Source organism: Podarcis vaucheri (genome assembly GCF_965113315.1).
Source record: "Podarcis vaucheri genome assembly, chromosome: 3".
Classification (NCBI taxonomy): domain Eukaryota; kingdom Metazoa; phylum Chordata; class Lepidosauria; order Squamata; family Lacertidae; genus Podarcis; species Podarcis vaucheri.
Genome location: NC_138761.1, coordinates 124,900,464 through 124,913,054, shown reverse-complemented (window position 1 = coordinate 124,913,054; position 12,591 = coordinate 124,900,464). Strand labels below are relative to the sequence as shown.

At 42.6% G+C, this 12,591-nt stretch overlaps 1 protein-coding gene across 9 annotated transcripts in view; it reads left to right on the top strand.

The window, feature by feature from the left end:
* Window positions 1-12,591, top strand: part of TFAP2B (transcription factor AP-2 beta) — a 65,719-nt gene that overhangs the window by 42,066 nt on the left and 11,062 nt on the right. The gene's annotated exons all lie outside the window — the stretch shown is intronic.

Below are 12,591 nucleotides of genomic sequence, written 5' to 3'. Positions count from 1 at the left end.
CTGTAATACAATCCAAATGTATTGTAGGTTTTTATTTGCTTAGACATTCTTTTCCGTTCTAAAGTGGTTGGCTGAGGTGCTCTAGTGTTGGCCGGGGGTGGAGGTGGAAGGAAGGCACAAAGCCAGTCAGAAGGGTCTCTATAGTAGCAATTGACTGACTTTCTCCGGTTCTAGATAGAAGCAGGGTTTTCACAAACCAGAGGAATTAAGGGAGAGTCAGAATGAACAAAAAGGTAAAACCGGAAAAGCAAAAAGCTGCAGAAGAGAGGTTCCTGAGACCAGGAGCACCCTATTAATGTGAAATAACCAGCAACATCTGTGCCTTCAGGTTTATAGGTTTATAGTATATTTGCATTACGGAAGCTATCAACATTCAAAACAGTTGGCCACAGGCTCATTGCAATGCATCAGACAACTTTTTCTGTGTGTGTTTTGTTTAAGAAGGTTGTGTGGATTGATTAAGGTAGTGTGGATAAAATTGTACATAGTGAGTTGCTGCATGCAGATGTGTCTCTCTTGAAGGCAGCTTCTGTGATTTGAAAAGATGTTTTCATGTGGAAGCCATATTTTGCTTTTGGTTAGTGTTGTCTGTGGCTTTTAGAACTGACATTAAATCCAGGGTGCTTTTCTCTGAACCCCCCTCTCCCCAATTCTGATCTTTAGCGTACTTACTTAGAAACAAGCCCCTTTGACTTCAGGGGAGATAATATATGATATACACAAAACTTGAAAGGTCCAGATGTGAAGCCCTTTCAGCTCAGTTGGTTAGATGGTGGTGCAGGTTCAAGCAGGGGGTTGGATTAGATGATCCTCAGGGTCCCTACCAACTCAACAATTCTATGATTCTACCCCAAAGTGCTGTATAAATGTTTAACTTCTGAGGACTTGACTTTATGAATCGACACAGTTGGTCTTCCATATTTAACAATCAGTTTCAGGCATCACAACATTTTGACAGATGGGATCATTTCCCATTCATCCCACCCCCAGAAATACACGGAAAACCAATTCCAGTGGGCCTTCCCCACACATGCTTATGAAATCACTTCCAAAAGTCATACTATTTCCCCCCGAATTCTCATTGGGTGTTAGATACAGTATTCTCTGTACTAATTTGCAATTTCTTTAACAACCCACCTATACTTCCATATTCCTTGGGCTCTAATAATTTGAATCTTCAATTCTGTGAGTGGATGTATCTCTACAGTGATTGTGTAGCTGTTGCTGTGCTTAATTCCCCCCTCCTGATGTGGTCCAAAATAACAAAAAACCAATTAATATTTTTTGCAATAGCTTCAATGAGATTTGATTCCTGTGCTTCCAAATTTCTTCTGGGTGACTCTGGTGTTATCTGCATGTGTACATTTTCCCATTTCATCTGTGTTCAGATATAGTTAATTCAGGATGGTGTTGCACATCCTTGCTGTTTCGTCCTGTTCTGTTTGGTTGTGCAGATCTGTTCACCTGGAGATATGTGTCACTTGCTTCTTTGGAATTGTGATACTGTTAACTGGGTGGGATACTGTTAACTGGGTGGAAGACAGTAGTTGTGTAGCCATGGTGAAAGCGATTGTGTGAGGGCTAGATACAGTCCTTTTCCTGTGGTGAAAAAACCAAGGACTGACTGTTTCTGTATCAATGCATTAGTCACTTGCTAGTGGCCTCTTCTCTTGCTGTTCTAGAAATATGTGTGGGCAAGACCAAAGATGCCAAAATGTTGCTTTCTTGTCTGACTGATATTTGGCTTAGAAGAAAACAAATAATTGGACAGCCCACAGTTCCTGCATCCAAGCATTGTCAGATTCATGTGGATGGGAGAATAAAAGTTGAAGATGGTGCCAGCCATGTGTTTTGTGTGTAGGGTCCCTACAGTGGTTACTTCCTACAATGGTGGAGAAGCTGTGGCCCTCCAGATGTTGGGTTCAAGTTTCCATGAGTCCTTGCTAGCATGGCCAATGGTTGGGGATCATAGGAGACATAGTCCAGCAACATCTAGAGGGTTACAAGTTCCCCAGCTGTGCTCTAGACACTATGCTGCACTCAGAGCAACTGCTCTAGAAAACCCACGGCAATGCGTTTACCAGGGACGTCCCTTCTTGTCACTGTAAGAGGCTGAGCCGATGACATTAAGGTCCAGGTGCAGTATAGTGTGGACAAGGATGTGTCCTAAGCTTGCCTTCTGGGGTTTTGGCATTGGATTGTGCTGTCACTTCAACCTGAGTGAAATACACCATTCAGCTCACACTTATTGCATGGCTGCAAGGTTGCTTAATGGTGTGGGAGGAAATGTCAGTTTAGAAATGTCAGTTAAACTGCATTACCATTCTCATGCCAACAGATGAAATGCACTCGTTGCATTAATTTTTGCATAACATAAAATTGGCATAACATGACTCCCTTCTTTGTCAACCCATCTTTCCCTATGAAGGGTGACCTTGGGCCTAACCCCCTGTCAGCAGAAAATTCTTAAGTTGATTTCAATAGGATTCTTGGCTATCCATCCAAGATGACAAAAAATAAATTTCACCCCACGCCTTCCAATGTTTACTGTTAATCATCCATATATCTGACGCTTTTACAGCAGCAGCTTGGGGGGCAGCAGGGGGGTGGAATATTAAATCTGCTGCTATATTTAGATGTCTCTCTCTAGCTCATTGAAACTTTTACAATAGCTTTTCTATTTGTTTGATTTATGCCTCCCTTTGGCTCCTGTGCCATATTGTTTGGTGTTTTATGGCAGGCTTAGGCCTTTGGTAGTGTAGGGCTGCCTGTTTCCCCCCCACACGTTCTTTCTTGCAGGCAGGCCTCAAACAGATCTCATTTATTTCGTGCCCTAGGATGTGGCTTTCTCCGTTGACAGCGTAATTTAAAGAAATATATGGATGGCTGAAAAATCATTTGCTCAAATTTGTCCAGATGTTTTTTAGACGTGATTGGAATTTGATTGCCCTTTTCCGCAGGGTCAAAAGATATTAATGTCCCAGAACTTTAATTGCTCACAGAGCCTTTGCTCTTTGAAGATGGAAAAATATTTGGCCTGCAAATTTGACATTTCTACTTTTTTCTCCTTTTGTTTCCTAATGGATAAGACGCACATACAAGAACTTTTTCCATCATCTGAAACATTTGATCTGCTTTCAGTTTCAGGACTGCACAGCTGGACCATCCTATTATAATATGGCTCTGTGCCTAACATAACTACCTGACTACTTCACACCATTTATGTCTCATTGTGAACTCTTATCTCATTTGTCATGAATTGGGGCAAATGTTTTTTGTTTAATCATACAACATTTCTTGGCTTAGCAACACTAAGAAATTTGTGTTAGCAACAGACTTTTTTGTGAATGGCTGCTGTCAATTACTACAATCTGTATTTTCTGCATTTCCCCCCTTTTGACATGAATGTTTACAGTTCCACCCCACCACTCCACTTGTGTATGTATACTTCAGAGTAACCCTTCATGCATCTGGTGAAGTGGACTGGTGCCCATAAAACCTTTTTCCATGATGAATTTATTAGTTTTAAAGTGCCACAAGACTTGCTGTTCATCTTGTTCTGTTTAGAAGGTCAATATGTATTCAGCACTCTTGCACCTTATTTCTAACCATTTGTATGATAAATAGATTTGGGTGAAATTCATGGGCTTTAAAGGATCATGGTGTGGGAATGTTAAGGAAGGTAGGAGAGGATATATTGTTTTGATATTATCCCTCCTCACTCACACTAGTGAGTAAACAGCAGAGCACATTCCCTTTGCAACTTATTGGAAGCAAATTGATGATTCGTTAGAATCCTTTAATTAAGCAATCCAGTCTGGTTTGTCCAGTCTGGATTGTTCCTGGTAAGTTTCTCCTCTTAAAGTAATAATAACACATCACAGTCTTCTTTAAAAGTAAGAATAAAGTGTTTTGTTTTTTTTAAAGATATTTATTGAAAGTTTTTAAAATATAGCAAAAAATGAAAAATAAACATACAAAATAAAAAACAATTAAAAACACACATTAATTTTCAATAAAATAACTTCCATACACTTATTTCCTCAGACCTCCTCACACCTCACCTCCCTGTATTCCAATTCAGTTTGATAGTTCAGCAAATCCTTACCATTAAACTTTTACCCATTTGTGGATCTTTTTTTTTTTCATGTCTCCTAAAGCATTACAGCTGGAAACCACTTAGTTTCTATCCAACATCCTTCTAACATTCATTAATTTTACAATATTTCTTTAAATAGTCTTTAAATTTCTTCCAGTCTTCTTTCACCGACTCTTCTCCCTGGTCTCGGATTCTGCCAGTCACTTCAGCCAATTCCATGTAGTCGATCACCTTCATCTGCCATTCTTCCAGAGTGGGTAGATCTTGTGTCTTCCAATACTTAGCGATGAGTATTCTTGCTGCTGTAGTAGCATACATAAAGAAAGTTCTGTCCCTCTTTGGCACCAATTGGCCGACAATGCCCAGGAGAAAGGCCTCTGGTTTCTTCAGGAAGGTATACTTAAATACCTTTTTCAGTTCATTATATATCATTTCCCAGAAAGCCTTAATCTTTGGGCACGTCCACCAAAGGTGAAAGAATGTACCTTCAATTTCTTTACATTTCCAACATTTATTATCGGGCAAATGATAGATTTTTGCAAGCTTGACTGGGGTCATGTACCACCTGTATACCATTTTCATAATATTCTCTCTTAGGGCATTACATGCCGTAAACTTCATACCTGTGGTCCATAACTGTTCCCATTCAGCAAACATAATATTATGTCCAACATCCTGAATAAAGTGTTACTCACATTCAGTTCACAGCAGTAATCCAAAGGCAGACTTTATCATGTGGTTACAGCGAAAAGAAGTCTGAGCTGCATATCAGACTTTCTGCTTGTGGGCTCCATCCTATGTGAAGGTCGAGCCATGCACTGACTAAGAGCCAGAAGAGCGAAAGTCCAAGAGTAAGAGTAAGAGAGTACAAGTCCAAGAGAAAGATGGTTGCGTAGCCAGCCCTTTTATCTGGTCAGCTAGGGCCCTGCCCACCTGCCTGGTCACACACAGGGGAGGAGAATCCAGAGCAGGTATGACAGGAAGTCCTTCTTGTCTGGAGCCACATTCCCCTGTGTGTCCATTCTAGGCAACAGGAAAATATGGAACTTGACTGCTCTAGCAATAATACACCCCACACATGGTACCCTGCCTCAGTAAATAAGTTAGATGGGCTTTCATTCCAGATTGTAGATTGCATCTATTTGTCTGCTTTAATCAAACATGTGTCATATATTCGCTAGCTGCGTTGCATTTAGAAAAAGGGTTTAACTTGACTTGTCATACACTTTGCTACTGTATCTGAAGTGGAGCTTTGTCAGTGGAATGTTAATGAGCAAAAAGGGCTGGTATTCATCCTCCAGGCCCCAATGTGGCCAAATAGTGGTGTATAGAAAGGCAAGGTTGTAAACATCTGTGTGCCTACCTATCTGCTAGTGGAGTCTTAGAAACAGGGGATGGAAACTAGCATTGTAATTTCTGCAGAAGTGAGGATTTTTTCCTCCTATATAACAAATAAATTAATAAATAAAATGTGCCCACCTTTCCATTAAAGGTATGGAAACGTAGCACTATAAATAATGTTTTTTCTGGAATGTTCTTTGGTGGTTTTGGCTTTGGAACAGCAAAATGATGACGGTTTTCAGAACATATATTACTACGGCAAATGCAGCAGACAGTCCAATTTGATGAGGGATTTGTACTCTTGCCCCCCACCCTGTCACCCCACATTTGCCATATTTTTATGGGGCTGCTTCCTATTATACCATAGAAGTCTTATACAATAGAAGAGCTTACCATTCTGAACACGTTTAATTATCTTCCCATCATCTTGCCCATAACTGAACAGTGAATAAAATATCCCCATGGTTTTAAAATCTTTTTTTCATCATGTGCTAAAGCATTCTTCCTGGTTTATCCTGGTGTGGTTTTTACTTTCATGCTCTATAGTGGTCTGTGTAGTAGCACATAATGTTCACCACACTGGACTTCAACTGTGTCCTGAGCTGTGTTGGGCATTGAGCCGCATCAGATTTAGCTCTGCTGTTTTACCTATTTGTGTGTGTTTAGTTTCTCAGAGACAGAAGAAAAATAGTTGGAGTAGGGAAGAGAGGAAAAGTAATGAAAGGTAGATGTGTAGTGTTATGTAAAAGCAAAATGTAAATGTAAAAAGGAAATGTAAAAGTGTTTCCTGTCAACAGACTGTAACTGAAGCTCACCAGGGATCTCAGGTTGATGTACAGTGATGTTGGATATAAAACACCTGTCCCAAGACTCGGGGTCCTGGGATGGACCCTCTGAGCAAAGTTGGTGAAGCAGCAAAGGTTCATTAATTGCTTGCAAGAATGAGTGTCCAAAGCAGGCACACCCAAATTCAGCAAAACACAAGTTTATATCACCTTCCTTTGAGCGAAAAGTTCCGTCCCCTGTCCTCCACTGGGTTACAGCCTATCACAACCTCCTAATTAAAATACTAAAATCTCCTCCCCTGTTGACATCTCCCATTCCCCTGAATTCAGGGACCATTACCCTTAACTACTTTTGCCAAAATAAGAAGCATGTTCCTATGCTCTCTCACACATCTACCCAAGCAATAAAGCCACATCCCGACCACGCCTTAGGCATACACGAGTCCTACCCTGCTGAAGTGTCTAGATAAACCACATTCTAGCAGCAAGCCACCCTGTTTTCTGGCGTTCTAACCCCAAGCACCCAAGCGAGTCTGCGGTTTTTTAGCTATTGCAACCTTCTACCCAGGTGTTGCAACTGTTTGAGGCCTTCTGACCTTTTATGAAAAAGTGACATTTTCCTTTTCTTACAATTGACAATCTTATTTTCCTCTTCCGACAACCCTGTGAGGTAGATTATTAGGCTGAGAATTAGTGAATTGTTCAGAAGAATTCATGGCTGAGCAACATTTTGAATGAGGGTTCTTTACATGGCAAATCATTACTCCAGCAACGGCAGTGCCACATTGTCTCTCCTAGCAAGTCATCCTAGAGTACACCACTTGCATCACATCCCTCAGGAATACTTGTACCACTTGGGCTGCTTATTCATAAAACGCGGTCACAGGCCCACTGTGAAATGTGGGCTTGACGGAATGGGTACTGGTTATTTCTGCATTTGTCAAGGCCTTTGAAGATGTGCCCCCGAAGGCTAGGGCTCTTAATGTATTTATTTTTAAGTGTTCATTTAGACTCTAGACTGTAGGTTGTAACAACAATGGTGAAGAATGACTGCAATTGTAAAACTAAACAAAATTTTCAGATTTCTACTGTGTGTGTGCACGCACAGAAGACCTTTGGGGCTTGCTCTGGCAGATGGCTTATTTGCGTGTTCAGACCCAGAGATCTCTCCCTTAAATAAGGTCACACTTGACTCAAATTTTAGTTTTGGTTTTTGGCAGAATTTATGCCACAACTTTATTGATTACAGAAGGTGAGTGGTTGCATAGGCTCTGGTTCGACTAGCTCCCTGCACACTTGCAGGCAGCGCTGACCCAGGGCATCAGCATAGGTCTGCCAAGGGTGAACACCTGGGTAGGTGAAAAGCCCAGGAACAGACTATGTTCACTACCCAGATGCCCCCCTGGACTCAGGCACGGGCACAACCCCCTCTCAGGGGTTGACCAAACCAGTTGAGTCCCTGGTTTCCTTTAACGGAATACCCTTCTCATAGGGATGGTGAGACCATTCTCCCATTCATATCACCTGAACCAGAGCCTATCCGCAACTTTACAAGTTGTGACGATTTGCTACGTGGCAGGCAAAACCCAAATGGCACCAGCCAATCAGCCAAGTGGGGGAAATTCCTACTGTGCCCCTATCCCAACGACAGATGACACACAACGGCATAGCAAGATCAATTGCAAAATTGCCCTGAAAGTAGGGAGAGGTGGGCGGGTGTTCTGAATGCACAAGCTGAAAGAGGAAGCTCTGGGTCACGTGCATGAGCATATATAGGTCTCTCAATCTGTTTGGACTGTGCCCCATTGGCCAGATTGAACCCAACATCAAGGGACCTACCAATCGGGTGTTATGGCTGTCCAATCTCACTCACCCACAATACAGGAGTTTGGTCTCCAGGTCTCACCGCAGTACGTGCCCTCTTTTAGGAAGGACACGATTTATTGATTTTATGCCACTTAATATATAAGAATATCTCTATGTGGTGTACAGAAAATCAAAGCAACAACATACAACTTAAGCATCAACAAATTTTACAATATAAAAATGTTACCTTGATACAAAATTACTAATACTATAAACCGACGTCATCTCTCTCAGATTCATGGCTCTCACCCAGGCCCAAACAAGCTCATATCTCTCCCACAAAAATCTCACAGAGAGGAAGGTTCCTAGAAACTGCTGCTGACATTGCCTAGTCTTTTAGGCTTGTTTTTTATGGGCAGACCCAAAGTGGATGAAGCATCCTCAGGTTGCCCACAACCGTATCCTTTTCCACAGCCAGCTGTCGTCTCCACACCCAGTTCCAAGTACAGTGGTACCTTGGATTAAGAACTGGAGGTCCGTTCTTAACCTAAAACTGTTATTAACTTTAGCTAATGGGGCCTCCCACTGCCGCTGTGCTGCCGCTGCACAATTTCTGATCTCATCCTGAAGCAAAGTTCTTAACCCAAGGTACAATTTCTGGATTAGTGGAGTCTGTAACCTGAAGCATCTGTAACCTGAAGCGTCTGTAACCCGAGGTACCACTGTACAGCAGCTTGATGAGTTTCCAAGGGTGGGAAAAGGATGCTTTCCCACTCACCGTTCTTTTTCCAGCCTTTCCCCTCTTCTCCTTCAGCTGCTTTTTAAACTAAGCAAATTACAATGCTTCTGAGTTCAATGGGAGATGAATAGCAACCTATGATTGCAGTTCTGAGGTTACAGGGAACCAGGCCTTCTCGGTAGTGGCAGCCGTCCTGTGGAACGCCCTCCCACCAGATGTCAAAGAGAACAACAACTACCAGACTTTTAGAAGACATCTGAAGGCAGCCCTGTTTAGGGAAGCTTTTAATGTTTGATGCATTACTGCATTTTAATATTTTGTTGGAAGCCACCCAGAGTGGCTGGGGAAGCCCAGCCAGATGGGCAGGGTATAAATAATAAATTGTTGTTGTTGTTATTACTATGTGTGGCAGCATGAGTCAGGGTATGGCATCAAAAGAGAGTGTCAAAAGAGGTACATTCATTTAAATATACCTGAGTGTACCAAAAGCTCCTTAGACTTTGAAGCTTCAGTTCAACACACACACTCCAAGTGTATATCTGTTTGCTACTTACCTTCTTTTTTTCTCCTTGCATCACAGCAGATAATCATAAAGGGCCAACCAATAATGACCGCTCCCCGCTTAAAACGGGGGGCGCCCTTTGTGTGGATGCACGCAGCCCTGGATCTGGAGCGGCCCCATCAGCATAGGCTTGGCTTTGCCTTCCCTCAGGTGTGATACCTGGAGGTCCCCGCCTACCACAGTCAGTTGTCCAATCCCACCTGGGGGAAGCGTTGCCAAGGAGACCAGGCCAGGTAGGGGGAGGGATTACCTGCCCACACAATAGAGGGAGGATCTTACCTGGGAATCCTCACTTGGCTCCAGAGCTATAATCATAAAGGGCCAACCAATAAACAGAACCACATAAAAGTCTGGTGAGACAGAATGGATCCCTGTGGGTTAGACCTGCTAGTGTTCAGCTTCTGTAATTTGTCACCCTCATGTGCTTCCTTGACTGTATGCCCAGAATGCCACGCCTGGAGGCATGTCTGTCACAATTCTCCCCTCCCCTCTGAACTCTGTCTACCCCTAGAAGATATTTCATGTTAGGTCTTGCACTACTGGGTTGCTATGGAAGTAATTATAAATTACTACCTCCCATTATATTAGATCAGGAATGTCCAAAGTTCATTTTGAGGGCCTAATCCGGCCCGCCGGTCAGTTTAATCTGGCTCCCACAGGCAGTTCCTTTCCGGGGCTCTAAAAAAAAAAAGTCAACAACTTTGGAGTAACATCCTAAAAAGGTTAACAGCTTCAATCCTACTTCTTTGGTCGGCCCTCATGCATGTTCACTTCATCAAATCTGGCCCTCTTTGAAAAAAGTTTGGGCACCCCTGTGTTAGATTAACACAGAGAGAGCAACAAATCCCAAGATCAGTGTGTGGATAAGCCCTGTTGTCCCACACAACAAATGTGGTGATGAGCCCATGTTTGGGTTTTACCACTTCTGACTGCAGGCCTAGGCTTCCTTCACTTTGGGCATTTCTGCTCACAGAGGGTTAGCTTGTCAGAAAGAAGGCTAAGTAGAATGGTTTGCTCCCTAGTTTCCGCACCACCAACAAATGCACAGAAGACAGTGGGATTCTGCAACTTGTTGCACTTAATGTGTAGTCCATGACCCTTGTGCTAATTTGATAATGCATTTTTGAAAAGAATGGGTTGGGAACAGCAATTAAAACAATTTGACTTGCTAAGACTCCTCTCTTGGCATGGTAACTCCAGCTGAGCAGAATGGATCAGGTATGTGATGTCATGTGAAGGAAGCATTGTGAGCTACTGCTCTGCTTCCCTAAGGTTGGTGTTTATTTCAGAGATATGTGGCTAGTTGCTTGGGTTCATTCCCTGGTCCTCCCTAGTTCAGCTGTGTGTGTGATATTTTGACTGGGACAGATTTGACCAGGAGACGGACTCCTTGCTTACTCCATTCTATGAGTCAGTTGATGCCTATGTGGCAACCATTATCCTTTTTTTTTTTTTTGCAGACTTTGAATTTATTTGGGGCACCACACCTCCTACCATGTGGTAGGTTGGCCTTCTTTTGCTCTGACTGCCCTGAAATTTGAATGAGAGATACCACTCATGCAGTTTAGGAATGTTTTTATTGAATTAGGAAGGTTCACCGTTGCAGACTTTGAGAATTCCTTGCATTTTATGTTGTGGACCACCCTGAGAGATCTATGGAGGAAGGGAGGTATACAAAATTGAATCATTGTCATAGATAAGAGTAGCTGCTGTATTCAAACTACTGCTCAAGCCATAAGCTTGCACAAATCTGTGTTCCTATCTGTAAAATAAAAACTATAGTGGCTTCCCGCCCTGAGGGTTTGTTTCGGGATGATCGATCATCCTGAAAATTCTTCCTCTTCTTCTTCTTCTTCTTCTTCTTCTTCTTCTTCTTCTTCTTCTTCTTCTTCTTCTTCCATTAAATCCATTGTAGTTTAGTACCATAACCACTGCTCAGCATGTATGTGCATGGCTTGCTTTCTCAATAAGTTTAAGAATTTTGAGGAGAGGAGGGGTTATGTGTAAGGAACATATCAGTTCCGGTGCATGGCTTGATTTTTCTCACTAATGTTATCTTCAGATGCCTTTCCCTGCAGTGCACTGCTGTTCTGCTGGTGGCACACTGGAGATCAGATTGAACAGGCTGTTTGAGGAGGGGAGGACTGGTGTGTGAGTGGTGTTGCCTTGAGGAAACTATTTGACGAAGTTTATTTTATTTAATCCATTTCATCACACCCACCCACACCCACCCACCCACCCACCCACACCCACACCCACACATCCAGTCTTTTGCTCTGGGGGCTTTTGGCCCCTTCTAGCAATGGATTCCCCTTCTAGCAGAAGCTCTGTGAGATGTACTGGAGTTGACACAGAGCTCTGGTTCAAATGGTATAACTCCAGCACCTGCTAGAAAATGCTGCACATTTGAAAGTTCAGGTGAAATATTGGCAATGACACGTGTAATGATCACGTACAATGCAAAAAGGGGAAAAAGAACAAGTCAGTGTTTTGAAATGACTATAAAATGCAGGTGTGTAAATCCTTCAGGATATGTCAGACAGAGGATAACTGCTGCAAGCAGAAAGCCAACAGGCAATAGCTCTTTCCCCTTAGAACAAACAAGCCCCCTGAGGACTGGTGTGGCAGAGTGGACTGTGTGTGGGCATGTAAAGGGTTCAGACCCCACAAGGAATCCTGGGCTTAGCAATTTCACTTGTTTATTTGTTGATATTATTGTATGGTTGGATGTTTAAGATGTAAGGCACCTTGGCAGAGTATCACTTGGAAAGGCAACTTATACATGTTTCTTTAAACCCAATCAATTCCCTGGTCTGCATGAGGCTCACTGTGGGTGGTGGACAGTCCTGGATCTCCTGCCTTTTAATAGAGCCATTGAGTCTCCCACAATCTTAATTTGCCCAGAGACCCTTGGTTTAATATAAGCAGCAGTTTTTGCTAACAAACTGCAGGTGGGGTGTAGCAGGCCCAGGACATCCTCTCTTCACCCCACAGCCCTGACAGCAAGTTTTTATTGTACTTTTATTTAATCTTTATTTGTATTAATAAGCTGTTTGCTTCTTTGGTGGACTTGGTGGACCAAAATGTGGCCCTCTGCATGTCTGCCTATATGTACCTCTATAGTATACATATAAATACATACGTAGGTGTTATGTCTATGCCACTGAATGCCAGTAGCCAGAAAATGCAGGTGGAGAGAGCACTGTTGTGCTGAGGTCCTACTTTTAGTCTTCTCAGGGACATCTGGCTGACCATGGTA